The sequence below is a fragment of the Callorhinus ursinus genome, unplaced genomic scaffold, assembly GCF_003265705.2.
Source record: "Callorhinus ursinus isolate GAN/ISIS: 27379988/994484 unplaced genomic scaffold, GSC_fseal_2.0 scaffold10, whole genome shotgun sequence".
NCBI classification, from domain to species: domain Eukaryota; kingdom Metazoa; phylum Chordata; class Mammalia; order Carnivora; family Otariidae; genus Callorhinus; species Callorhinus ursinus.
The window spans coordinates 58616007-58641766 of NW_027397072.1; the positions used below are offsets into that span (position 1 = coordinate 58616007).

Sequence of the window (25760 nt, forward strand, 5' to 3'; positions counted from 1 at the left end):
AGTGTTGAACTACACTTCCCGAGGTCAGAGGGTCTGCTCACGCCCTTCTCCCTGCGCTCTTCGCCATTGCAAAGTAGTCCCTGAGGGCGGGCCGCTGTGATTGGAGGACAGCGATGAGCAGAAGATTTGTGCTTAGAGGGAAAGAGCCGTCTGTTGGCGCCCAGTAATTGGTGGGAGGGGAGGCATGTGGAACTCGAGGGAGGAGATACAGACCCTTTAGCTACATCACCCACTCGTGCGCAAGTGAGACTATCTTACCCCAAGGGTAAACGTGGGAGGTGAAGAGACCTTCCGCTGCGTAAAAGCGGCTCGACCCGGAAACAAAGTCTTTTTAAAAACTATTCACACTCTGGAGGAGCGGGCGGAATTGACGTGTCGCGAAGACTGGAAGGCTTCTCAAGTTGCTAAGCGACGAGGCGGGAGTGCGCGCGCACGCCCGAGCCGCTGGGGAGTTATCTGAGGGATCTGTGGCTGTTGCAGCTCCTAGGCAGAAGAGACCGAGCAAGCGCGCCCCAGCCTGCCGGGTCCTCCTTCCTAGTTGCCAGGGGGACCCTCCACTCTGGGTAGTGTCCGGTGACGAGCTGAGCAGCTTGCGGGGACGCGCCTCTGAGGCGGCCAGGAGCCGCGCGTCTTCCCCACTCCAAAAGGCAGGTGAGCCCGGGCCCGAGGGCAAGGGTTTTTCTGTTAACCTTAGGGTCCGGAATGCGGTTGTGCGCCGTCCGGCGCTGCTTTTATCTACCCAGGTGCTGACCTACTGGGTGGGTGCCCGCAGTCTCGCCGGTCCCTACTCAGCGCTGTTAGGGCAATAGCATTCTGGAGGGTGTAGTGCCCTGAAGTTCTCGCCCTCCTCCCTTCTGTAAGATGCAGCTCTTTCAGAGTTAAATAAAAAATAGTGAGCGCTTGCCTTGTGGGAAATCAAATGAGCCCTTCCCTTCCTGGAGCTCACAGTTCACGGATCTAACTTTTTCTTAAGACCTCCGGGAATGTTGACAGTTTTGCCCATTCGTTTTTGGAAGCTGCTGTATAAACCATCTTGACCTTGAAATTATGCCATACCTGTATTTCTAAGTGTGGCAGCTGTATGGGAGACACTGGTTGTTTCAGGCAGAATCTCAACTGGTAAAACAAGAGGTTTTCATTTAAAATTAATGCTGCCCACGAGAGTTGTAGTCTCCTTGAAACCTTGTTTGATGTGGATATTGAAAGGAAGATGTGGTGTTTTGGAATAGCATATCTGTAAAGAAAGTGAGTGCAGTATCTATATTAGATAACATTGCTGTAACTTCTAGTTTTTCTCTATCACTGGTAATTGAACGCCAAGTGGTATCGTTCAGTTTTACTCTCTTGAGGTCGACTCTTTTGGAGGGATTGCTATTATGGAAAAGAATATAACGCCTTTCCAATTTTTTTATCAATAGCATTTATCATAACAATGATTCTGTCTTCCTTGAATCACCTTATTCACTTGTTAATCATATACTTTCTTGGTTTTCCTCTTAGTCGCTGGTTGCCCCTTTCAGTTCCTCGAACGTTCTTTTTTACCTCTGACTTAACATTGGAGTGCCTTTGTCCTTCTGTGTACACTTAATCCCTAAGTGATATAAGTTAGGAGTTGCATGTTACAAATGTCAAATGCATGATTACGTCTATGTCAGAAAGCTCCCAAATTTGTGTCTTGTCCTGAATTCCAGATTCTATCTCAAACTACTTCTTCGTTATTTCCCCATGATTTTCTAAATGCATCATTTTCACTATTTTACAGTGTTTTCTACTGAACAATCACATATAGAGGTAAAACACCACACCCTTTGATACAGATAAAATGACCTGGAATTTCTCCAGTTTTAAGATGTTTGTTGTGGATGGGATTATGAGATTTCAAATGGTAGAGTAGTAAAGAGCTGTGATTAGTTAGATGAAGACCGATTAGTTAGATGAAGACCGGCTTAATAAACTGGCTAGGAAAATGTAGGGCAAGGGCCTTAGGATGTGGCACCCTATTAGGCTGTGGGAAATTAGAGATTAGTATGACACAATTACTGCCTTTTTAGAGCCCTCATATTAGCAGGGAATACAACTATGTAAACCCGTAATAATAACATGGTATGACCTGGTTGGTAGTAATAAAGAGTTAGTAACTCTAGGGTGCCAAGACTTTTCAAAGGAGGTGCTGCCTTGAATGAATGAAGACAAATGGATGTTTTTGCCAGGCAGCTAAGGTAGGAGGTAGAACCACATTTGCAGTGTTGGGTTGGCAGTAAGGCAATTTGCAACCATACATGCTTTAAGTTCCTGATTTTTTTTTTAAACTAAAACTCTAGAACTATATTACTCAAGACTGTAGCTATGAATCATGTGGCTATTAAATTTAAATTAATTAAAATTAAATAAAATAAATAAAATTAAAAATCCAGTTCCTCAGTCACACTATCTATATTTCAAGTGTTCAATAACCACATGGGACAGATTATCAAACATTTTCATTATCACAGAAAGTTCTTTTGCACAGCTGCTAGAACTTAGTGGAAGCAAGGCGTCACCCAGAGCAGGCACAGCTGCAACATATCTTTGTGGGGGCGTTTCTTTTGCCCTGGGTGTACAATGGAGTGCATAGCTGTTTGTGATACTGACTGCACAGGAAGGGTAAGGTCAGAGGCAAGAAAGAAACCCAGTTCTAGTCTTGACCATTGCCTTTGTATTTTGGAAGAACTTACTTTAACAGTCTTGGTGTACCTTTTTGAACAAATGTTTCCAAACATTGCATTGTCCTGGATCTTGAGCCAGACTTTGCATCAGCGAGCCCAGAAAGGGTTGAGAAAGCAGAGGTCATTGCCTGGGTGATACCACACAACATCTGTCTGCTGCTCTCTACTGTTTTGGAATACCGTTGTTCCTGCCACATTTAAACTGATGGAAGAGCCTATAACACATGTAGAGCCTATAACACATATTGAAATAGAATGGCAGGTTAGGACCTTACCAGTAATGGGGATTAGGAGGGAAAGGAGCCTCACTGGGGTATCTGTTTACTTTAATGTGTACAACAAGTCCATGTTCTTATGTGCTTCTAATGAATTGTCATATGTTGTGTTTGGATATATTTGTGTTCTTTATCTTTTTTATGAGTTCTTCCTATTAAATATCTAGCTGGTTTATAATTTTTAATATTTTCAGTTTGGATGAAACAAACATGCTTTTTGTAAATCAAATTTCACCACAATTGTCATTTCTAAGGAAGGGGAAAAATAGAGATATAATTGGACAGTGGCCTAAGTGTGCTTTAAATATATGGGTGGGTGGAGAAAATATTGGGTATTCATTTTATTATTTGTTCAACTGTACTCAACCACTCAGTTTAACAAAGAATATTACCAGTCCCTTCCCAGAGATCTTATGTTGACACACGTGTACATACACTCACTCTTGTGTGTATAGATACATTTTGTAATTATAAAAAGTCACGAGTTGTTAAATAATAAAAAAATCAACTAATGCTTTTTCTTATCCCCTACTAACTAGATATGTTAGTTTTATGTTACTGCTGATGGCTTTTAAATGTAAAAAAAAAAATACTGGTGTATAAGTGCAGACATATCTACATTTTGTCATAAATATGTCCAAAGACATAAAATTATGCCCATGTTTGAAGAAATTAAGATACAAAAAGGATGCAATGGATCAATTTATGGCTCATAAGAGGTGAGGAAGAGTGGGAAGAGCTAGACCTTGGACAGTAGGTAGAAGTATGCGCAGAGCAGGGACAGGAGAGTAGGCCAAAAAGAAAGCAATTGAATGTGAAGAATTAATACTGAAGTGAAGGGGAGGAAAAAAAAATCTCACCAAGCACACTCATTTGCGTTTTACGTCTTACACGTTAGCCAACCTACTTGCTGTTGCTAAAATATGTCCTTTGATTTTATGCCTCCATATTTGATATGTGCTTTTTACTTAACTGGAGTCTTATCCTCTGTTTCTGCCTGTTAAAAAATCTGTTCCACCGGGTTCTTTATAAATGCTTTGGCCGTTATGAAGCCTTTCTCCCCCCCACCCCCCTTTTTAAAAAAGTATCACAGAAAATTTAAAACATAAACAAATGAAGAGATAGTGGTATAATTTTCTCAGCCCATCATCCAGCTTTAACAATTATTAACAGTTTATCAATCTTTTTAAATATGCAAGCAGCCAAGGTCCAGTCAGCGGGGAAGGCCAAGCAAATCTGGGGAAGCGCCTAAACTGGGTCTGTCAGACCTTTGTATAGACAACTGCAGAAGCCACAATCCAATAAGGGCAGGGCAGCTAAGGGCTCAGATCCTTCAGGAATAAAGGCTCCGGTTACACCAATAGGCAAACAAACAATACAGATCAGCCAAAATGCTGGCTAAAAGTGAGGGAAATTGGTGATAAAGGAAGGAGATATATATCCAAAATGGCTGTGAAAATTAATATAGGGTAACATCAGTTAGGTGGAATCAGGAGGATAGAAGGGGAGGCTAGACGGGGTAAACATACCACTCAACATCAATTACAGGAAGAATTGTCAGTTATAGACCCCTGCAGAGAATTGTCAAAAGGAATGAATCATCCAGTACAGGCTTCAACTGGTAAAGATGTATATGGTGTCTCCTACGAGAAATCAAATACCCCTGCAAATCAATTTCCCCAATGGATGGACTCTAACCAACTCTTCCCAATTTCCTCAAATAATGTTCCCTTCCCCTTTTTTTTTTTTTGAATTGCCATAGCTTGCATGCCCCAAAGTATAATTCTCTGTTACCCCTGAATAAACCCATTTTTGCTGGCAAGAAAAAGAATGCCTTTTTGCTTCTCTGCCCCCCCAACATTTTCAAACATACAGAAAAGCTGTATAGTGAATAACCCTTTATAGTAGTCTGAGTTTAGTTAGGAGACAGATCTCTGCTGGTTTTGAAAATTTAATATGATGAAATGTTAACTAGAACAAGGAGGTGGTTATACTAAAAGGCATAAAAGAGCTCTGAGTCTAAGGGTTCTAGAAGTAGCAGATGTTAAAGAACAGCTAATATTTCTAGATGAGGCAGAAGAAGAGGGCCCTTTTTCCCAGAGCCTGTATGGAGACCTGTTCAGAAAAGGCATGTGTACTATTGCTACGTGGTCTAGAAAAGTGCCCACTGTGAGTGGGGAGGCTGGAGCCACAGCCACAGCTGGAACTTGTCTCCTCAGCAAGGCTTTTGGGCTCTCATGCTGAATAATAACGATAATAATAATGATAATATAATAATAATGATAATGATGATGGAGACCTGAATTCAGAAGGCAAGTGTCTCTTTGCTCCTTTCACATTACAGGGTCACTCCATTGTCCTCTCTAAAGCTGGCAAAGGAAAAATGTTTCTAGTGTCACAAAGCAGGATGAAGAAAAGTAGATTTGGAGTGGAGGGATAGTAAATTGATAACTGGCACACCCCTATACCCACCACCTAATTTCTACAGTTGTTAGCGTTTTGTTATATTTACTTTATCATGTATTTATACATCTCTCCATCCACATGAAGCCTTTTTTGATTCCTCAGTCTGTTGATCATGCTTTGTTTTAAATTTTGAGTTTTAAAATTATCTGCAAAACTAATCTATGGTAGGGAAAAAATCACTAATAGTGGTTCCCTCTAGGTGGGAGTTGGGGTGGAGATTGCGAATGGGCAAGAAGGAACTTTTTAGGTGACAGTATAATGTTCTAAATCTTGATGGGGTTTGGATTACAGAGGTGTAAGCATTTGTAAAATCTGCAGTTGAGACACTTAAGATTTGTACATTTCATATTTGTAAAATTTCCTCTAAAAAAGCTAAAAACTGTTAAGCTCCAGCTAATGATAGGTATGCTGAAGTATTTAGGTGTGAAACATACTTAAGCCTGCAACTTTCTTTGAAATACATTAGGGGGCACCTGGCTGGCTCAGTTGGTGGAGCATGGGACTCTTGATCCCGGGGTTGTGAGTTCGAGCCCCATGTTGGGTGTAGAGATTACTTGAAAATAAAATCTTAAAAAAAAAAGATAGATGATGGATGTAAAGAGGGATGAATAGCTAGGTCCATAAAAAATTAAAATATAGATAAAGCAAATATAGGTACAGGAAATGCTGTGTAGTAAAATGTTAATTATGGAAGTTAGGTGGTAATCACTGTGCAATGTTCTCAACTTTTCTGTGTCAGTTATTAGACTGGTAATTTCTTTGAATTTAGAGACTGCATCTTATACATCTATGTATGCCTCATAGAACACGACATGTTGTCTTTCTCACAGTAGGTACAAGAGAAATATCTTTATAATTGCTGTTACAAGACTAATAATCTTGGCTTAATGGACCTGATCAGTTTCAAACTTTTCTAGCTAAGCAGAAATTTTGTAAGTGCAAATTATATTGGAAAATGATTGGAAGAATTTGTGAAATACTGAGCATAGCTGAAATTTCACAGATGTCATTTGCACTTTAATAAAAATTTATATATCAGTTTTTGGTAAATAGCTTATTCATTTGAGTACCAAATCATTTAGCTAAATTATCAGGATTAACCTATAGGCAGAATTAAGAACAGTTCTGATTATAAAATATGTATGTTGGAAAATTGTTTTTTTATTTCAATATGATGTATTATCTAGTGTGCTTGGTTTGCTTGGAGAATATAGTTGGCTCCATCTAAGTGAAACTACTGAGAACTGTAGTTGGAGGCCCAGAAAATGGGCATATGTTACTCTTATGGGTTTCATAACCTTGCTGCAGGCCTAAGAATTTATGTTACAAAATGCTTATTTTAAGATAGAAAGTTGCAAACTGTCCCCAAAAGATGAGCTTGACTGGGTAAGGATGGCCCTCCATAACATTGTTTCTAAACCTAAGTCCCCTGTTCCCTTTTTACATTTCAGTGTCTTAGTTCCCAAGTCTGGTTTTGTAATACCCTCTTATATTTGGCTAACTTTAATTTTAAAGAAACATGGCACATAGGAATTTATTTATTTATAGATCAATTTAATATATAGCCCCTGAAAATGAATCAAGTTTTCATGACTTACAGCTGGTATTTGTTATGTGATGTCTTCTTGGTCTAATTCATATAAAAAGGACTCAAAATTAAGGGAGGTGTTACTTTCCTAGGCCCTCATAAGTTTAATCATATTGTTTTACATTTTACAAAAAACATATAGATAGTGAATATGTATAATATTACATAGGTATAATCCTGAGGTAGAGTGAATATTATTCTCATTTTTATAGTTTAAGAAACTCAATTTCAAAGGTTGTGATTTGTTCCAGTTCTTCTAGCCATGTCTAGAAAACAGATCTTCTTACTTTAAGAAAACAAATTACATATCGCCTCATACATTTAAAAATGAACATTTAAAATGTATCATGTTTATACAGTTGTAAAGGTTGTAATTTCCAATGTATTATGAGTATTGGTTTTTCTTTTTTTTTAAAAGATTTTATTTATTTGACAGAGACACGGTGAAAGAGGGAACATAAGCAGGGGGAGTGGGAGAGGGAGAAGCAGGCTTCCCGCGGAGCAGGGAGCCCGATTTGGGGCTCGATCCCAGGACTCTGGGATCATGACCTGAGCCGAAGGCAGACGCTTAACGACTGAGCCACCCAGGCGCCCCTATGAGTATTGATTTTTTAAACAAAACTGTTAGATCATTCTTTCAAAAGCATGCAGTGGAATCTAAATATCCTCCTACCCTCATCCACTTAAAAAATACGTCAATATCTCTTGTTTGACAGTCAAAAGTTGAGGTTTCTATACATTGCTAATCTCAAACTTCCAATACACTTCACTGACATAATTTTATCTTACTTTAATGGATTTTAATGCTAAGAAGGCTTTTTATGATCATACTGTCAGTTTTTTATCACAAAAATATGAATATAAGTTGAAACTAACTTTTGTTTTTTTAATTTGTTACCTGTGGCTGTAAATAAAATAAACCTTTTATCATTACAGTTCTTAATAGCATACAATTTATCAAAACAAATGTTACAAATTTAGATATTTATTAAAAATTAAAAGTAAAAATTTAATGGTTTTATCTCAATGGTTGGGACTTTTCTTCCCTGATTAATTTATATACATGTGGATGAATATTACTTGTGGTTAGAATGAGACTGGATTCTGTTTCAAATTTATTCCTGTTTAGATTTATAGATGTAAGTGCTTAGAAACCTATTCACAAAAATAAGAAGATGGGAATTATTTGAACTCCTTCCATGTTATTTGCAAAACAAAATCACATGGTGGTCTGTTATCAGAAACTGTTTTCAGTGATATAACTCATTTAGGCCATTTGTTTAATTTGGCTGAAAACAAAAAATTGAAAACCACCTGACTTCCAAAAGGATTTATTACCTATTAGTCATTCAAAGCTTTACTAAAATTTGTCTAAAACTATACAGTCCCTCTTTGATTTAGAGTTACCTTGATTAATTTAATATGCTCTGAAAGTGTTCGGAAAAATTGACATAGGATTTCATTATGACCTTCCCCAAACAATATTTTTAATTAAATGCTTTCATCTTACCATATGCTTTAAATCTATTTAGATATGTCAAAGACTTGAGGTGGTTTATTTGCCTGTTGAATTTTCAGTTTTGGATAAAATAATGCCATGGAGCCTAATTGGTGAAGCCCAGTCAAATAAGATTGACTTACCTTAAAAAAAAAAAAAAAGACTTCATTTTAAATTAAATTAATGTGTTAATACCCATTTTGAGGAATACTATAAAAACCACTGAGAAATAAGTTATGGATTGCATTTGAAAGAGATTATTAGGGGTGCCTGGGTGGCTCAGTTGTTAAGCGTCTGCCTTTGGCTCAGGTCATGATCCCAGGGTCCTGGGATCAGGGCTCCCTGCTCCGCAGGAAGCCTGTGTTCCCTCTCTTGCTGTGTCTCTCTCTATCAAATAAATAAATAAAATCTTTTTTTTTTAAAAGAAAGATTATTAAACCAATAAAGTGAAGGTTAAAATGATGCAGAGATAAAATATTGTCTAAAATGACTTCTTAAAATCACAATAATGCTATTTCTCATTGCTTAATTTATAATAAAGTGATATAAAGTGGACCTAAACGATAAATGATTTATGAAGTGAGGAATATGATAAAAGGTGTGGTGTTCCTTCAGTAAATGGGTATTAAAGGTTTTGAGCTGCAGAGTACTTAAGAATCATGTATACAGATTAGAAGTAAATACGGGAATTTTGTTAGACTTCTTACACTCAACCAATCACTTCAAAATCAGACTTTTCCAATGTACTTAATGAAGAAAGTGAATTACTAAAAAGAGTTGGTCTGGCAACTAGCATATAATTTTAAATTTTGGTAATAGAAACTAGAAAATAACATTTTCTAAGATCAAGATTGACTGTAATTGGAATAAATACTTTATTGTGTAATTCGCTTAAAAAATGTGGTTTCCATTAAATTCCTACCAAAGATTGGGCATAGAGTGCCAGGATGGCTCTCATGGCGTGGCACACAGCATGCTCCCTCTCCTACTTTCTTCCTTCTCTCTGGGAGCAAAACAGATTGATCTCCTTTTCTCTTATAGAGTAGGTGTGCATATTCTCCAAACCTAGCTTCTAAGTTTATAAAAAATTTATCCCATGATCCTACCACATGAATTCTACTAACCGCTAAGAGGAAAAGGTATTTCCCCTGTTGTTATTTTTAAAATCTCATGATTTCTGTCCTCGATTTATAGTGAATTTTTGAAGGGAGAGTTTTCAAAACCACAAATCTCACTGCAGTCCTACAGTGGAATAGGACATCTCCATATTCCAAGTAGGCCATAGACATGTACACCTTCCCCCTTCCCGCCCCACCTTCCAGTCCAAATACAATCAAAGTCAGCTCTATGGTAGTTCGTGGGCCTTTCCTCTCTAAGTCAGTTGAAGAAACACTCATTAGCACTGATTAGTTTATAAATTACCTTTCACAGGTAATGTAATATGTTGCAAGAGAGGATTTTTGTTCTGGTGGGCATATTAGCCCATTTCCAATTATACTAATAATAAGGTTGTCTTCTCTGCTTTCTTGAAGAACCATCTCTGGTAATAATATCAAGTAGCACAATATGTCATTGCAATTTCATTGTGATTTTGAATTTCCCGGTGGTTTCTGAATTCCTCATAGGCGTTCACTTTTGTTAAGACAACAAACAATAAAGCATTAATCTGTTATGTTAGATTTGAAGATTTTTAAATGTTTTTTCTCAGCTCGGCATTATTTAGGTAATGTTTAATTCAAATGATAAAAAATATTTGAAATATCATTCTAACAACATCCACCAGAGCTATTGAAGGAGCATTAAGTTTCATATCCCTAAAATTGAATGTTGGCTCTTGATACTCTAGGTATTTTGGAGCTTACAAGATTTTATACTTACACAGTATGAAATTATTTAAACTCATCAGTTTTATTTATAGCATATGTAAAATTGGTATGATTCTGCCTAAAAATCATTCATTTTAATATTTTTTTTAAAGATTTTATTTATTTATTCGAGAGAGAGAGGATGAGAGATAGCATGAGAGGGAAGAGGGTCAGAGGGAGAAGCAGACACCCCACTGAGCAGGGAGCCCGATGCGGGACTCGATCCCGGGACTCCAGGATCATGACCTGAGCCGAAGGCAGTCGCTTAACCAACTGAGCCACCCAGGCGCCCTTAATATTTTTTTTAATGAACTACAATTAAGGTTCTTTATATAACAATTTTGTTATAATCTGATTCTATTTCATTGAAACCAGCAAAGTAATATTTAGGGAGTAATCTTAAGATACCTTTGTTGTTGGTTTAAATATCTGCATGTTTAGAAATAGGTGTTTTACATACCATCTGTTAATTAATAAAGAGCCATGGTAGATAATAGTGTAATTAAAAACAGAATCTTTTATTTTTACTTTTTTATTTTTTAAAGATTTTATTTCTTTGAGAGACAGAGCAAGAGAGCACAAGGGGGGAGTGGCAGAGGGGTAGAGAGAAGCAGGCTCCCTGCTGAGCAGATCCCAGGACCCTGGGATCATGACCAAGCCTGAGGCAGATGCTTAACCAACTGAGCCACCCAGGCATCCCCAAAACAGGATCTTTTAAAAAGCAAGATTAAGACTTGTGAAATAAATCAGATACCAAATTATTATAAAGGTTTTTTTTTAAGATTTACCATCTTAGCTATTTTTAAGTATAATGTTCAGTGGTTTTAAATATCTTCATAATTTTTGGCAGCCATCATCACCTTCCATCCCCATAATACTTTTTGTCTTGTAAAGCTGAAATTCAATATCTATTAAACAATAACACTCCATTTTCCCCTCTCCCCAGCCCATGGCAACCACTGTTACAATTTCTGTCTTTGTGATTTTGACTACAAGCACCCCACATAAGTGGAATCACATAGTTTTTTACTTTTTGTAACTGGTTTATTTCACTAAGCATAATGTCCTCAAGGTTCATCCATGTTGTGACATACTCAGAATTTTCTTCTTTTTAAAGGTGGGCTAATATACCACTCACTGTAGGTGTAAGCCACATTGTGCTTATCCATTCATCAGTTGATGGACACAGGTTGCTTCCAAGTTTTAGCTACTGTGATTAGTGTTGCTATAAACATGGGTGTACAAATACCTTTTTGAGACCCAGCTTTCAATTCTTTTAGGTAAATACTCAGAAGTGGAATTACTGGATCATATGGTAATTGTTTTTAATTTTTCAAGAAACTACCATTTTGCTTTCCATTTACAGCTGTTCCATTTTAGATTCCTACCAACATTGCACGAGGGTTCTGATTTCGCCACATCCTTGCCAACATATATTTTCTGTTTTGATAGTAGCCATCCTAGTGGGTATAAGATTATACTTTATTGTAGTTGTGATTTGCATTTTCCTAATGACTAGTGATTTGAGGATCTTTTCATATGCTTATTGACCATTCATATATTTTCTTTGGAGAAATGTCTACTAAAGTCTTTTTTTGAATTGGATTTCTTTTTTAAGACCTTCTTTTTTTTTAAGTAATCTTTATACCCAGCATGGGCCTTGAACTCACAAGCCCAAGACCAAGAGTCACATGCTCTACCAGCTTAGCCAGCCAGGTGCCCTGTTTGTTTTTGTTTTTGTTGAGCTTTAGAATTTGTAGATTCTAGATGGTAATCTCTTACCAGATATATGATTTGCAAATATTTTCACACATTTTGTGGGTTGCCATTTACTCTGTGTATAGTGTCTCTTTTTTTCTTAGTAGTTTTTTTTCTTACAACCTTTTCAAGTAATTGTGGATGTTTATCATTAATACTAAATTAAAATTACACCAATGGTAGTTTCTCAAAGGTTATTTGCAAAATGGAACCTGAAACAATATCATTGAATATTTCCTATTCGATTACATAAAAAATCTGTAGACCTTTCTTGCACATTAAATGGCTCTTGTACCAATGCATGACTTTTTAGGTAATTCATTGTTTCACTAAGGATAGTGTCTTTTGGTGCATAAGATTTTAAAATTTTCATGTAGTCCCATTTGTCTATTTTTTCTTTTGTTACTTGGACCTTTGGTATCATATCCAAGAAATCATCACCAAATCTAACATCACAAAGCTTTTGTCCTATGTATTCTTTCAGGAATTTTATTGTTGGGGTGCTCGGTGGCTTAGTTGGTTAAGCATCTATCTTCAGCTCAGGTCATGATCCCAGTGTCCTGGAATCAAGTCCCACACCAGGTTCCCTGCTCAGCAGGAAGTCTGCTCCTCCCTCTTTCTCTGCCCCTCCTCTGGCTTATGCTCTCTCTCACTCACTCTCTCAAGTAAATAAATAAAATCTTAAAAAAAAAAAAGAATTTTATTGTTGTAGGTCTTACACTTAGGTCCTTGATCTGTTTTGACTTAATTTTTATATGAGATGTAAAGTAAGGTTCCAGCTTCATTTTTTTTTTTTTTGCCTGTGCATATCCAGTTTTGCCAGCATCATTTGTTGAAAAGACTCCTTTTTCCATTGAATGGCCTTAGCACCCCTGTCAAAAGTCATTTGATCATATATGTCAGGGTTTATTCTGGGCCTTCTATTCCATTGGTCTATATATCTGTCTTTATGCCAATACCACACTGTTTTAATTACTGTAGCTTTGTAGTAACTTTTGAAATGAAGTGTGAGGCCTCCAGTTTTGTGTTCTCTCTCTCTCCAATTATTTTGGCTCTTTGGAGTCCCTAGAGATTGCATATGAATTTTAAGATGAGTCTTTCTGTTTTGGCACAATATGTCATTAAGATTGCGTTGAATCTGTAGATTGCTTTGGGATGTATTGACATTTTAACTAATTAAATCTTCCAGTCTGTGGACGTGGGATGTGTTCCCATTTATTCATGTTGTCTTTAATTTCTTTCAGCAGTGTTTCGTAGTTTTCACTGAACAAGTCTTTCACCTCCTTGGTTAAGTTAATTCCTAAGTACTTTATTGTTCTTGATGCTGTTGTAAATGGAATTGATTTTATAATTTCCTTTTCAGATTGTTCATTGTTGGTGTATGGAAATGCAACTGATGTTTGTTAACTTTGTATTCTGTTAATTTGTTGGTATTCTGACAGCTGTTTTGTGGAGTCTTAGGGTTTCTAAATATAAAAAATATAAAATCATTTTACTTCTTCCTTTCCCATTTGTATGCCTTTTTTTTTTTTTTTTTTGCCTAATTGCTCTAAGTACAACTTCTAGTACTATGTTGAATAGAAACGGTGAAAAGTAGGCATGTTGCCTTGTTCTTGAAGTTAGAGGGAAAGCTCTAAGATCCTCTAAGCTTCTAAGTCTTTCACCATTGAGTATGATGTTTGCTATGGATTTTTCACATATGGCTTTTATATTATGTTGAGGTAGTTTTCTTCTATTTTTAATTTGTTGAGTGTTATGAAAAGATGTTGAACTTTGTAAACTGCTTTTTTCTCCATCAATTGAGATGATCATGTGCTTTTTTTTTCTTCATGTGTTGATTGTGTATTACATTGATTTTCATTTGTTGAACCATCCTTACATTAATCCACTTGGTCATGGTGTTATCTTCTTAATATGCTGCTGAATTCTGTTTGCTACTATTTTGTTGAGTATTTTTACATCAGTGTTCATAAGAGATATTGATCTGTAATTTTCTTAGAGTGTCTTTGCCTGGCTTTGGTATCAGTGTTATGCTGGCCTCCTAGAATGAGTTAGAAAGTATTCCCTTTCCTTCAATTTTTTGGATAAGTTTGAGAAGAATTGATTCAGTTTTCTTTAAAGGTTTGGTACAATTTACCTGTGACAGCTGCAGGACTTTTCTTTATTGGGAGATTTTTATTACCGATTGAATCTTCTTTCTAGTTATAGATTTCTTATAGATTTCTATTAACATTTTCTTTTTCTTCATGATTTAGTCTTGGTAGGTTTTGTGTTTCTATGAATTTCTCCACTTCATCTACATTGTCCAGTTCTTTGGCGTATAGTCGTTCATTGTATATAGTCGTTCATTGTAGTTTCTTTCTTTTCTTTTTTTAAAGGATCTTTTTTTTTAAGATTTTTTGTTTATTTATTTGACAGAGAGAGACACAGCGAGAGAGGGAACACAAGCAGGGGGAGTGGGTGAGGGAGAAGGAGGCCTCCCGCTGAGCAGGGAGCCGGATGCCAGGCTTGATCCCAGGACCCCGGGACCATGACCTGAGCCAAAGGCAGACACCTAATGAGTGAGCCACCCAGGCGCCCCAGTATTTTCTTATAATACCTTTAATTTCTGTAGAATTAGTAGTAATGTCCTTCCTTTCTTTTCTGATTTTGATTTTTGAGTAATTTGAGTCTTCTCTCCTTTTTTCTTAGTCTGTCTAGTTTAAAAGTTTGTCAGTTTGGTTGATCTTTTCAAAGAATCAACTTTTTGTTTCATTGATTTTCTCTGCTATTCTATTCTTTATTAATTTATCTCTGGTTTAATCTTTATTATTTACGTCTTTCTGCTAGATTTGGATAGTTTGTTCTCCTTTTTCTGGTTCCTTGAGTTGTAAAGTTAAGTTGTTGATTTGGTATCTTTTTTTTTTTTTTAAATGTACACATGTTTAGCTGTAATTTCCCCTTTAGCATTGGTTTTGCTATGTTCCATAATTTTTTGCATGTTGTTGTTTTTATTTTTTTCTAAGTATTTTCTAACTTCTATTGTGGTTTCTTTTTTGAAATATTGTTTACAAGTATATTCTTTAATTTCCACAATTTTTTTAATGTTTTAGTTTGATTTCTGTTATTGATTTCTAACTTTTGGTTGTGGCCAGAGATTAGAGTTTGTATGATATCTTTTTAAATATGTTGAGACTTAATTTGTGGCACAATATATGGTGTGTTCTGGAAAATATCCATGTGCACTTGAGAAGAATGTGTGTGCCACTGTTTTTGGGTAGAGTGTTCTAAAATGTCTGTTAGCTCTAGTTTGGTTTATTTTATTAAGTGGTCTATTTCCTTAGTTATCTTTGGCCTGGCAGTTCTATCCATTATTGTGAATTGAGTATTGAAGTCTCCAGCTATATTATAGAGCTGTCTATTTCTCTCTTAAATTCTGTTATTTTTTCCTTCATACATTTTGAGCATTTTATGTCTTTGGGTCTTAAGTGCATCTCCTGAGGACAGCATGCAGTTGGGGCATATATTTTTACCCATTCTTTTAACTTCTATCTTTTGTTTGGAAAGTTTAATACATTAAAATATGGAGTAGTTACTGAAAAGGAGCGACTTTTGTCATTGTGCTATTTGTTTTCTATATGTCCTGTAGACTTTTGGACCCTCATTTCCTTCATTGCTGTCTTCTTTTATGTTTAATTGATTTTTTTTTTGTAGTAAAATGTTAAATTACTTTCTCATTTTCTTTTGTGTATATAGTATAGTTAACTTCTTTGTGGTTACCATGCAGAATACATCTTACATCCTAAAGTCATAACATTCTAATTTGAACTTATACTGGTTTAACTTTAGTAACATACAAAAACTCTATTCCTTTACAGCTTTAGCCTCACCCTTTCGGTTGTTGATGTCACATTGTGTACCCCCAAACAGAAATAGTTCTTCTAAATGCATTACTTTCTTAAATTATATAGAAAACATCATTTGGAGTTACAAACCTAAGTTACAGTAATACTAGTTTTTATACTAATTGCTTTTATTTCTTTAAATGAATTAGTCTCTTAAATCATGTAGAAAACAAAAAGTGCAGTTACAGAACGTTGTTACGTAATACTGGCTTTTATAATTGCTTGTGTATTTACCTTTATTGACATCTTTATTTCTCCATATGGCTTTAAATTGCTGTCTAGTGTCTTTTTTTTTCTTTTTGTTCCCGAGCCTCAGTAAATTTCATTGTTCTATTTTCAAGTTCGCTGATTCTTTTTTCTCCATGCTTAGGTTGGCCTTTGAATCCATCTAGTGAATTTTTCATTATAGTTACTGTACTTTTCATCTCCATAATTTATTTTTGGTTTATTTTAGGTTTTCTGTTTCTTCATTGATATTTCCATTTTGTTCACACATCATTTTCTTGACTTTCTCTACATCTTTCTTTGGTTCTTTGGGCATGTTTAAGACAGTTGTTTTAAAGCCTTTTGTCTAGTATATCTGCCATTACGTCTTTCAGGGACAGTTTCTCTTAGTTTTTTCCATTGAATGGGCCATACTTCCCTGTTTCTTTGTATGCCTTGTAATTTTTTTTTTTTGTGGAACACTAGACATTTGAATCTAATAATATGGTAACTCTGGAAATTGAATTCTCTGCTTTCCCCAGGGTTTGCTGCTATTGTTGTTTAAATATAGGCTGCATCTATGCTGAGATAAGACTGAAGTATAAACTTAATGTCTGCTCAGGTCTCTTGTGAGCCTTTCTCTGGGCATGCATGGTCACTTTCTAATTTTCCTTGTATGTTTAGTGTTTTTGATGTTCTACTCTTTAATACCTGGCTCCCCAAAGAGGAAAAAAGCAAAAAATGAAGAGGGAAAAAATTGGGCACTGGCCCTTTAAATCCTTGAGAGGTCAGTTCAGCAGAGGGGAAGGGGCTTGCAACAATGAAGGGGGTGTACAACAAGAATGGCTGCCTTTTTGCACTCTGAGCAGAAGTAGTAATCAGTTATCACTATTTGAAGGACAGAGTTCTTTTTTTTATATTTTCTTTTTTTAAAGATTTTTTTATTTATTTGAGAGAGAGTGAGAGAGAGAGCACATGAGAGGGGGGAGGGTCAGAGGGAGAAGCAGACTCCCCGCTGAGCAGGGAGCCCAATGCGGGACTCAATCCTGGGACTCCAGGATCATGACCTGAGCTGAAGGCAGTTGCTTAACCAACTGAGCCACCCAGGTGCCCAGGACAGAGTTCTTTTAATTCCGCCTATGTCCAGGAGGCTATGAGCAAGCTGCTCTAGGAACACAAGCACAGCTGTCCACTGGCTGCTACTGTGCTGAAAGTTGAAACTGACTAAAGCTAACAAATTTGCCCATTCAGATCTTCTGGAAATTGCAAGTTTTTGTCTGACTCCAGACATCCAAAATAGTTACATATGACAGATTCTGCCAGTGTAATTATTGCCTAGGTAGGGAGACAGATTCCTGGTGTTTCTCCTACTCTACCATCTTCCCAGAGTTGTCTACACATCAATATTTTTTTAAATTGAAGGATTATGCAGATCTAAATAGTTACTAGTTGACTTAGCTAACTGAAAAAAGTTTGGGCTGTACTCTTTTTTAAATGCAAGGATAGTATTAGGTATCTTGGAAATTATTTGGTTTAGGTGACATGCAAAAAACAGCTTTTGCAGGTATTCTTAAATGGCTTCTAAAGTGAATACAGAGTTTTTAATTTGTTTTAAAAGATTTTATTTATTTATTTGAGAGGGAGAGAGAGAGAAAGCACATGTGTGAGCCCAAAGAGCAGGGGGAGGGGCAGAGGGAGAGAGACAAGCAGACTTCCCACTGAGTGCAGGCCAACTTGGGGCTCAGTCCCAGGACCCTGAAATCATGACCTGAGCCAGAGTAAGATGCTCAGGCACCCCCAGAGTATTTTAAAAATGATTATTACATTCACTTTGGCAGATCTTAAACACTGTAATTCCAAAATCAACTTTAGTTGTAGAATAAATAAAAGTGCTTGTAATTTAAGTTAAAATTGTAGTCACAATGGGAGCTGCTTTATTACTGTTTTTTATATTTTATACATATACAATTTACACACATCCCAGCATAGCTATAAAATATATATTTTTAAAAGTATTTTTTAAAAGATTTTATTTGTCAGAGAGAGAGAGAGAGAGAGCACAAGCAGGGGGACCGGCAGGCAGAGGGAGAAGCAGGCTTCCCACCAAGCAGGGGGCCTGATGTGGGACTCAATCCCAGGACCCTGGGATCATGACCTGAGCTGAAGGCAGACGCTTAACCGACTGAGCCACCCAGGTGTCCCTAACTATAAAATATTTGATTAGATTTTCAGGAATGGTGAAGTACAGGATATTTTAACAGGAGGAAAGTTATGGTCATGTGATTATCATATAATCAAGTTGCTGTGAGTGGTCAAGAGGTAGAATTGACTGGACTCAGTTGCTAGGACCTCCTCTTAATTTCATGTAAAACAAGATAAAATATATCAGGATTCTTTGTGATAAGTGCTTGTTTCCAGTTCTATGAGGTACCTAACCTTGAGATTTTTTTCTTTTAAGTAGATGTAATAGAATTTATTGGTTTAAACTGCCTAGCTGTGTGATCTTGAACAAGTTTTTTGGTCTCTTTTAAGCCTCAGTTTATTAATAAAGGGAGGATAATAACACAAAAATGAACATAAAGCCTGGAAATGAGATGTAATAGTTCCACTCCTATAGAGAGCCATTTCAAAAATCAGAAGATGCACAAGAATGTTCATAAGTTTCTAAGAGCAAAACTCTACCCATTTGCCCATCAATAGGAGAATGAATGAATATATTGAAAATGAATGGACCATAACTACATACACCAACGTGGATAGATATCAAAAATACAATGTTGAGTGAAAACAAATCACATAATATATACTGTATGACCCTATTTTTATAAAATTTAAAAATGTGTAAAAATCCTATTTAGGGTTTCATACACATCTGGTAAAACCATATAGAACAATAGAGGAATGATTAATTCAGAAGTTATGACAGTGGGTAGTGGCTTCTTTGATGGGGAGTGGGAGAGGGTGGGTGTACTGTGGTCTTCAAAGTATTGGTAATCTGCCTCTTAAGATGTATGGGTACATGGGTATTTGTTTAATTTATTCTTTTGTATGTTTTTAATATTACATATTTAAAATATATACATCTGATCACATTTGTATGATACTTTATAAAAAATACATAATGCTTAGAGCTTTTTCTTTTATTATGAAATAACACCTTTGAAAAAGATTTAAGTCTCTCATAAATCTTCTACCCTAATAGACAAATTTACATTTCTGTAAATCCCATTCAGATTTTCAAGGGTAGATTTAAATTATCATCCTGCCATTTGTTTTGTTTGTCCTGTATTTTTGTTTTTTTAAAGATTTTATTTACTTGAGAGAGAGAGAGAGTGAGAGAGAGCATGAGAGCAGGGTAAGGGACAGAGGGAGAAGCAGACTCCCCACGGAGCAGGGAGCCCTATGTGGGACTCAGTCCTGGGACTCCAGGATCATGACTTGAGCTGAAGGCAGCCGCTTAACTGACTGCGCCACCCAGGCACCCTGTGCCATATATTCTTTGTTCTCTCTCTTCCCTCCTTTTTTTCCTTCTTTTTGATTAATTGAAATTTTTTATGGTTCCATTTTATCTCTTTTGTTGACTTATTAGTGATAAGAGTTTTATTTATGTGACTGCTTCGGGGTTAATAGCATACTTCCATTTCTCATATCTACCTTAAATTGCTGTTATACCACTTCACTTACAGTATAAGAATATTCAGTAAGTTACTTGCATTTTTCCCTTCCTGGCCATTGTGCTTTAGTTGTTATATGTTTTATTTCTGCATAAGTTTGAGTCACATACTATGTTGTTATTTTTGTTTAAAGAATTACCTTTTAAGGAGATTTAAATAATGAGAAAAATATCTAACATTTACTCATGTAGTTACCCTTTTTAGTACTTTCATTGTATAGATCCATATTTCTAGTATGACATGATTTTTTTTCTACCTAAAAGATTTTATTTAAAATATTTATTATAGCACAAAGTGGATGGTGAAAAATGTTCTCAGCTTTGTATGTCTGAAAAACTCCTTGTTTTACCTTTTATTTTGAAAGATATTTTCACTGGGTATAAAGTTCTAGGTTGACAGTTTTTTCTTTCAGTACTTTCGAGATGGTGGTCCACTGTCTTTTCCATTTGCCTTGTTTCTGATGTCATCTGCTGTCATCTTTATCTTTCTTTTTGTATGTGTCTATTTTATTCTTTATCACTGGTTTTGAATAATATTATGGTATGCCTTGGTTTAGTTTTTTTCATGTTTCTTATGCTTGGGTTCTTTGAAATTCTTGGATTGGTGAATTTATAGTTTTCAACAAATTTGGGAAAATTTGGTTATTATTTCTTCAAATATTTTGTCTGCTTATCCCCCATCCTGCCACTATTTTGAGGATGCAAATTATTTGTAGAGTAGGCTGATTGAAATAGTCCAACTGCTTACTGATGTTCTGTTTATTTTTTAAATTACTGCTTCCTTCTAAGTTTCATTTTGTAAAGTTTTTATTTCTGTTTCTTCTAGGTCACTATTTTCTTTTCTTTTTCTTCTTTTTTGTTTTGGTTACCTGTAATCTGCTGTTGATTCCATCCATTGTACTTTTCATCTCACATGTTGTAGTTTTCATCTGTAGAAGTTTGATTTGGGTCTTTTTCATAGCTTTCATGTCTGCTAAGTTTTTGGAATCTATGAAATAGATTATAATAATTGTTTTAATATTCTAGTCTCTTAATTATTGTCAGATGATTTGGTTTAGATTGATTTTTCTTCTTATTTTGGATCATATTTTTATGGTTCTTTGGATACTTGGTGATTTTGTATTGCATGCCAGATGCTATAAATATTATCTTTTGGGGTGTTGGATAGATTTATTTCTCTATAAATAATTTTGAACTTTATTCTGGGATGCAGTTACGTTATTTGGAAACAGTTTGATCTGTCAGGACTTGCTTTTAAGATTTATTAGGTAGAACTGAGTAGTGTTCAGCCTAGGGCTAATCTTCATTCCTGAGGCAAGACTTTGGTAAACAAGACTTTTCTGGATACTCTATACAATTACTGTAAATTACCAAGTTTTTCTGACAGGCTGGTGGGAGCAGGCACTATTCTTAGCCCCATATGAGTGCCAAGCACTATTATCTTTAATCATTCCTGGTCTTTCTTTCCCTGGTCTTGTGAAATTTTCTTATATGCATATACTGTCAGTAATTGGTTGAATTCTCAAGGGGACCCTGTGAAGATCTCTATAGTTCTCCCTCTATGTGGCTGTCTCCTCTCCAGAGAATTTTAACCGTCTTGTCCTCCCCAGTCTTCCAGCACTGTCTCCTCAACCCAAGTTGTTTCCTGGGCTCCTCCTGATTTCCCCTGTTCTGTATCATACCTTCTCTCTCTGAACACAGCTTCAGTATGCCTACCAGTTTTGTTTTTAGTTCCTACTTACTTTTTGGTAAACAAGAACTTTTTCTTGCAAGCTCAGCTATTTTTTTCTTCCTATGGGCCAAGTGTTTTGCTGGTTTCTCCATGTTTGCCTTGTTCTTGATGGGAGCTGTTGAAAATGGTGGGTGCTTTTCTTGAGAGGTTTGGCCTCACCTACAACCAAAAGCTGGTCCTTGGTACAGCCAGGAGAGCCCCTTGGAGACTGATACTCCCACAGGAGGCTCCATCAGCCTTAGGCACTGGGATGGATTGGATTATTTTCTAAGTGGAAGAACATTCTACTCCTCCAGTTTAACCTTTCCTTGCAAACTAAAATGGGGAAATCACTTTCCAAACAGACAAGCTCAAGGAGAATAAAAAATATCCTCTACTAGGTAGCCTGACAGTACCTACATTAGTCAGTGTTTGGATAAGAACAAGCCCTTCAAGGGGTATTGGAACCCTTCTTTGGACCTTAATTGATTTTTATGTTTATTCTGCTTTTAATTCTTTGTGGAAAAGTGATTTGTAGTGCAAAGTGGTTTTCTATGTTATAGGCACTGTATTATGAAATACCTTTCTTATCAAAAGGTCATTTTTGCTTGTTTTGACATTTTTTATTTCTGATCCAGCCTGTTTATTTTTATTTTTCATTTTATTTTTCTTGTTTTTACAATTTTTGTTCCTCTTATTTCTCCTGCTTTACCAACCCTCCCCACCATCATCTATCAGAGGAATGGGAAGGAATAGGGACATTTGGTTTACTCTTTTTTTTTTTTTTTAATTTTACAAACCAGTTGGCTGGATATCTTCAGAAAAGTCACCATTTCCCTGGTGAGTTTGTTATATAAGGTGGAGCCTCCTTAGTTATAAATCTGACCCCTAAGAAACTGGGCTATGTTTATTACTAAGGATTAAGGCCATCTTGGCCTGGTTGTCCCTTTAGAGTCTGTGCTGTTTTCCACCCCTGATGACCAGGGTGATCCTGGCTCATGAACAGGGCAGCTCCTTACAGAGGTACCCTGTTGTGTAAGACAGTTCTTTAGAATAGTGGTGACTAAAATCTCTTTTGGTAAAATGAGGTTGTTAAACAATTTACATAATTTACATAATAAATCAAGAACTTGGAGATTCAAAGGATATCGGCATGGGTTTGTTCTTTTTTTATTATTTTATTATTTATTATTATTACTTTTTTTCATCATGATAAGTGTGCTCTTTAATCCCTCTCTCCTATTTCACCCACATCCCTCACCCATCTGTCCCCATGGCAATCATCACTCTGTTCTCCTGAGTTAAGAGTCTGTTTCTTGGTTTGTCTCTCTCTCTCTCTCTCTCTTTTTTTCTTTTGCTTGTTTTGTATCTTAAATTCCATGTTTAAGTGAGATCATATGATGTTTATTTTTCTCTGAATTATTTTATTTAGCATTATACTCTATAGCTCTATCCATGTTGTTGCAAATGCCAAGATTTCATTCTTTTTTATGGCTGACTAATATTCCATTGACTATATATCCCCCCTCTTCTTTATCTATTTATCTATACTTGGGCTGCTTTCATAGTTTGGCTATTGTAAATAATGCTGCAATAAATATAGGGATGCATATATCCCTTTGAATTAGTGTTTTTAAATTTTGGGGGTAAATACCCAATAGTGCGATTACTGGATCATAGAGTAGTTCCATTTTTAACTTTTTGAGGAATTTCCATACTGTTTTCCACAGTAGCTTTACCAGTTTGCACTCCTACTAACTGTACACAAGGGTTCCTTTTTCTCCACATCCTCTCTAACACTTGTTGTTTCTTGTGTTTTTGATTTTAGGCATTCTGACAGGTATGAGGTGATACCTGATTGTAGTTTTGATTTTCATTTCCCTGATGATGAGTGATGTTGAATATCTTTTCATGTGCCTATTGGCCATCTGTATGTCTTCTTTGGAGAAATGTCTGTTCATATTTTTTCCCATTTTTTCATTGAATATTTGTCTTTTGGGTATTGAGTTGTATCAGTTCTTTATATATTTTGGATACTAACCTTTTATCAGATATATCATTTGCAAATATTTTCTCCCATTCAGTATATTGTCTTTTAGTTTTGTTAATTGTTTCCTTTACTGTACTTTCTTTTTGGTAAATATGAACTTTTTCTTGAAAGCTCAGCTCTTTTTAAATATCTTTTTAAAAAAATAATTTGAATTTGCTGAAGAATCGTAAGAATAATGTAAGAACTTCTGAGACCTCTCATCTATATTTACCAATTAACATCTAGTTATATTTGCTTTATTACACTTGTTCTCTCTCTTTACTTTCCCTCCAAATGTTTTTTCTGAACCATTTGATATTAAGTTGCAGACATCATGCTTTTTTTTTTTACTCCAATATTCTTCAGTGAATGTTTTCTAAGAATAAGGACGTTCTTTCCCATAACCAACAAAATATAAAATTCAGAAAATTTAACATGATTGTATACTGTCCTGTAGGAAAAAACTCAGTCTTCTTCCTATGTTTCTCCTTCGCTATTCATACAGAACACTTCACTTCTGACACTTCTGGTCATCCAATGTATGGGGATTTTTCGTACACCAAATAATTCTGCAACACTAGCCAGATGTCCTACAGTTTCACCCAATTCTGACACTGTCTACCTAGAGATAGTGTCAGATCACACAGGTTAAGGCCCTAGTCTCTTGAGACTGCCCCTCACTTCAGTGCCAATAGCAAGTGGTGCATCCCCAGGTTACCCCTAACTTCTGTCTAACTTGGCTGCAAATCAGAGGCAGATTTGATTTTTTGCCAGAGCAGCACACACAACTCAAGGAAACACCTATTTATGTGTACCAGTGTTTTATATAATAAAGGATATGATAAATGATACAGATGAATAGCTGGATAGAGAGATACATAGGGCAAGGTCTGGGAGGGTCCTGAGTGCAGGAGCTTTTATTTCTATGGAATTGATGTGCATCACCCTCCTGGTACACAGATGTGTTCACCAGTCTGAAAGCTCTCTGATCCCCATAGTATGGGGATTTTTATGGAGGTTCATCATGTAGGCATGATCATTTATTAACTCCATTTTTAGCTCCTTTCCCCTCTAGAGAATGGGAGATAGGAATGAAAATTCCAAGCTTTTAATCATGGTTTGCTCTTCTGTGACCAGCCTTGATCCAGGAGCCCACCTCATTAGAACAAAAAACACTCCTATCATCCAGAAAATTCCAAGGGACTTAGGAGTCCTGTATCAGAAACGAGGGTCAAAGGGCAAATATTCACCTAGAAAAAAATGGATAAATGGCTGGAAACATACAGTCTTCCAAGACTGAATCATGAAGAAATAGAAAATCTGAATAGACCAATTATCAGCAAGATTGAATCAGCAGTCAAAAACCTTCAAACAAACATAAGCCCAGGACTACATGGCTTCACTGGTGAATTCTACCAAAGATTCATAGAATATTTAATACCTATCCTCTCAAACTGTTCCAAAAAATTGAAGAGGAGGGAGTGCTTCTAAATTAATTTTATGAGGCTGGCATTACCTTGATACTAAAACCAGATAAGGACACCATAAAAAAAAAAAAAGAAAAAAGAAAATTACAGGCCAATATCTGTAAAGAACATAGATGCAAAAATTCTCAACAAAAGATTAGCAAACTGAATTCAGCAATACATTAAAAAGGTCATACACCATGATCAAGTGGGATTTATTCTAGGAATGCAGTGTGATTCAATATTTGCAAATCAGTCAATGTGATATACTACATTAACAAAATGGAAGATAAAAATCATGTGATAATTTCAATAGTTGTAGGAAAAAAGGCACTTGACAAAATTCAAGATCCATTTATGATAAAAACTCTCAACAAAGCAGGTATAGATGGGATGTATCTCAACATAATAAAGGTCACATGTAACAAACCCACAGCTAACATACTCAGTGGTGAAAAGCTGGAAGCTTTTCTTCTAAGATCAGGAAGAAGACAAGGATGCCCACTCTTACCACTTTTATTCAACATAGTATTGGAAGTCCTAGCTGGAGCAATCAGGCAAGAAAAAGAAATAAAAGGCATCCAACGGAAGAGATAAAATTTTCCCTTTATAGATGACATGAATTAATGTATAAAAAA

The 25760-nt window shown here is 36.0% G+C and overlaps 1 protein-coding gene across 5 annotated transcripts in view; it reads left to right on the top strand.

Moving 5' to 3' along the window:
- The first annotated feature begins 531 nt into the window (after positions 1 to 531).
- The window catches only part of WDPCP (WD repeat containing planar cell polarity effector), a 447045-nt gene continuing 421816 nt past the window's right edge, over positions 532 to 25760 (top strand). For all 5 annotated transcript variants that reach the window (XM_073897650.1, XM_073897651.1, XM_073897652.1 and 2 more), the window contains exon 1: positions 532 to 651. The gene's annotated coding sequence lies outside the window, so the exon portion shown is untranslated. The remainder of the gene's footprint in view (positions 652 to 25760) is intronic.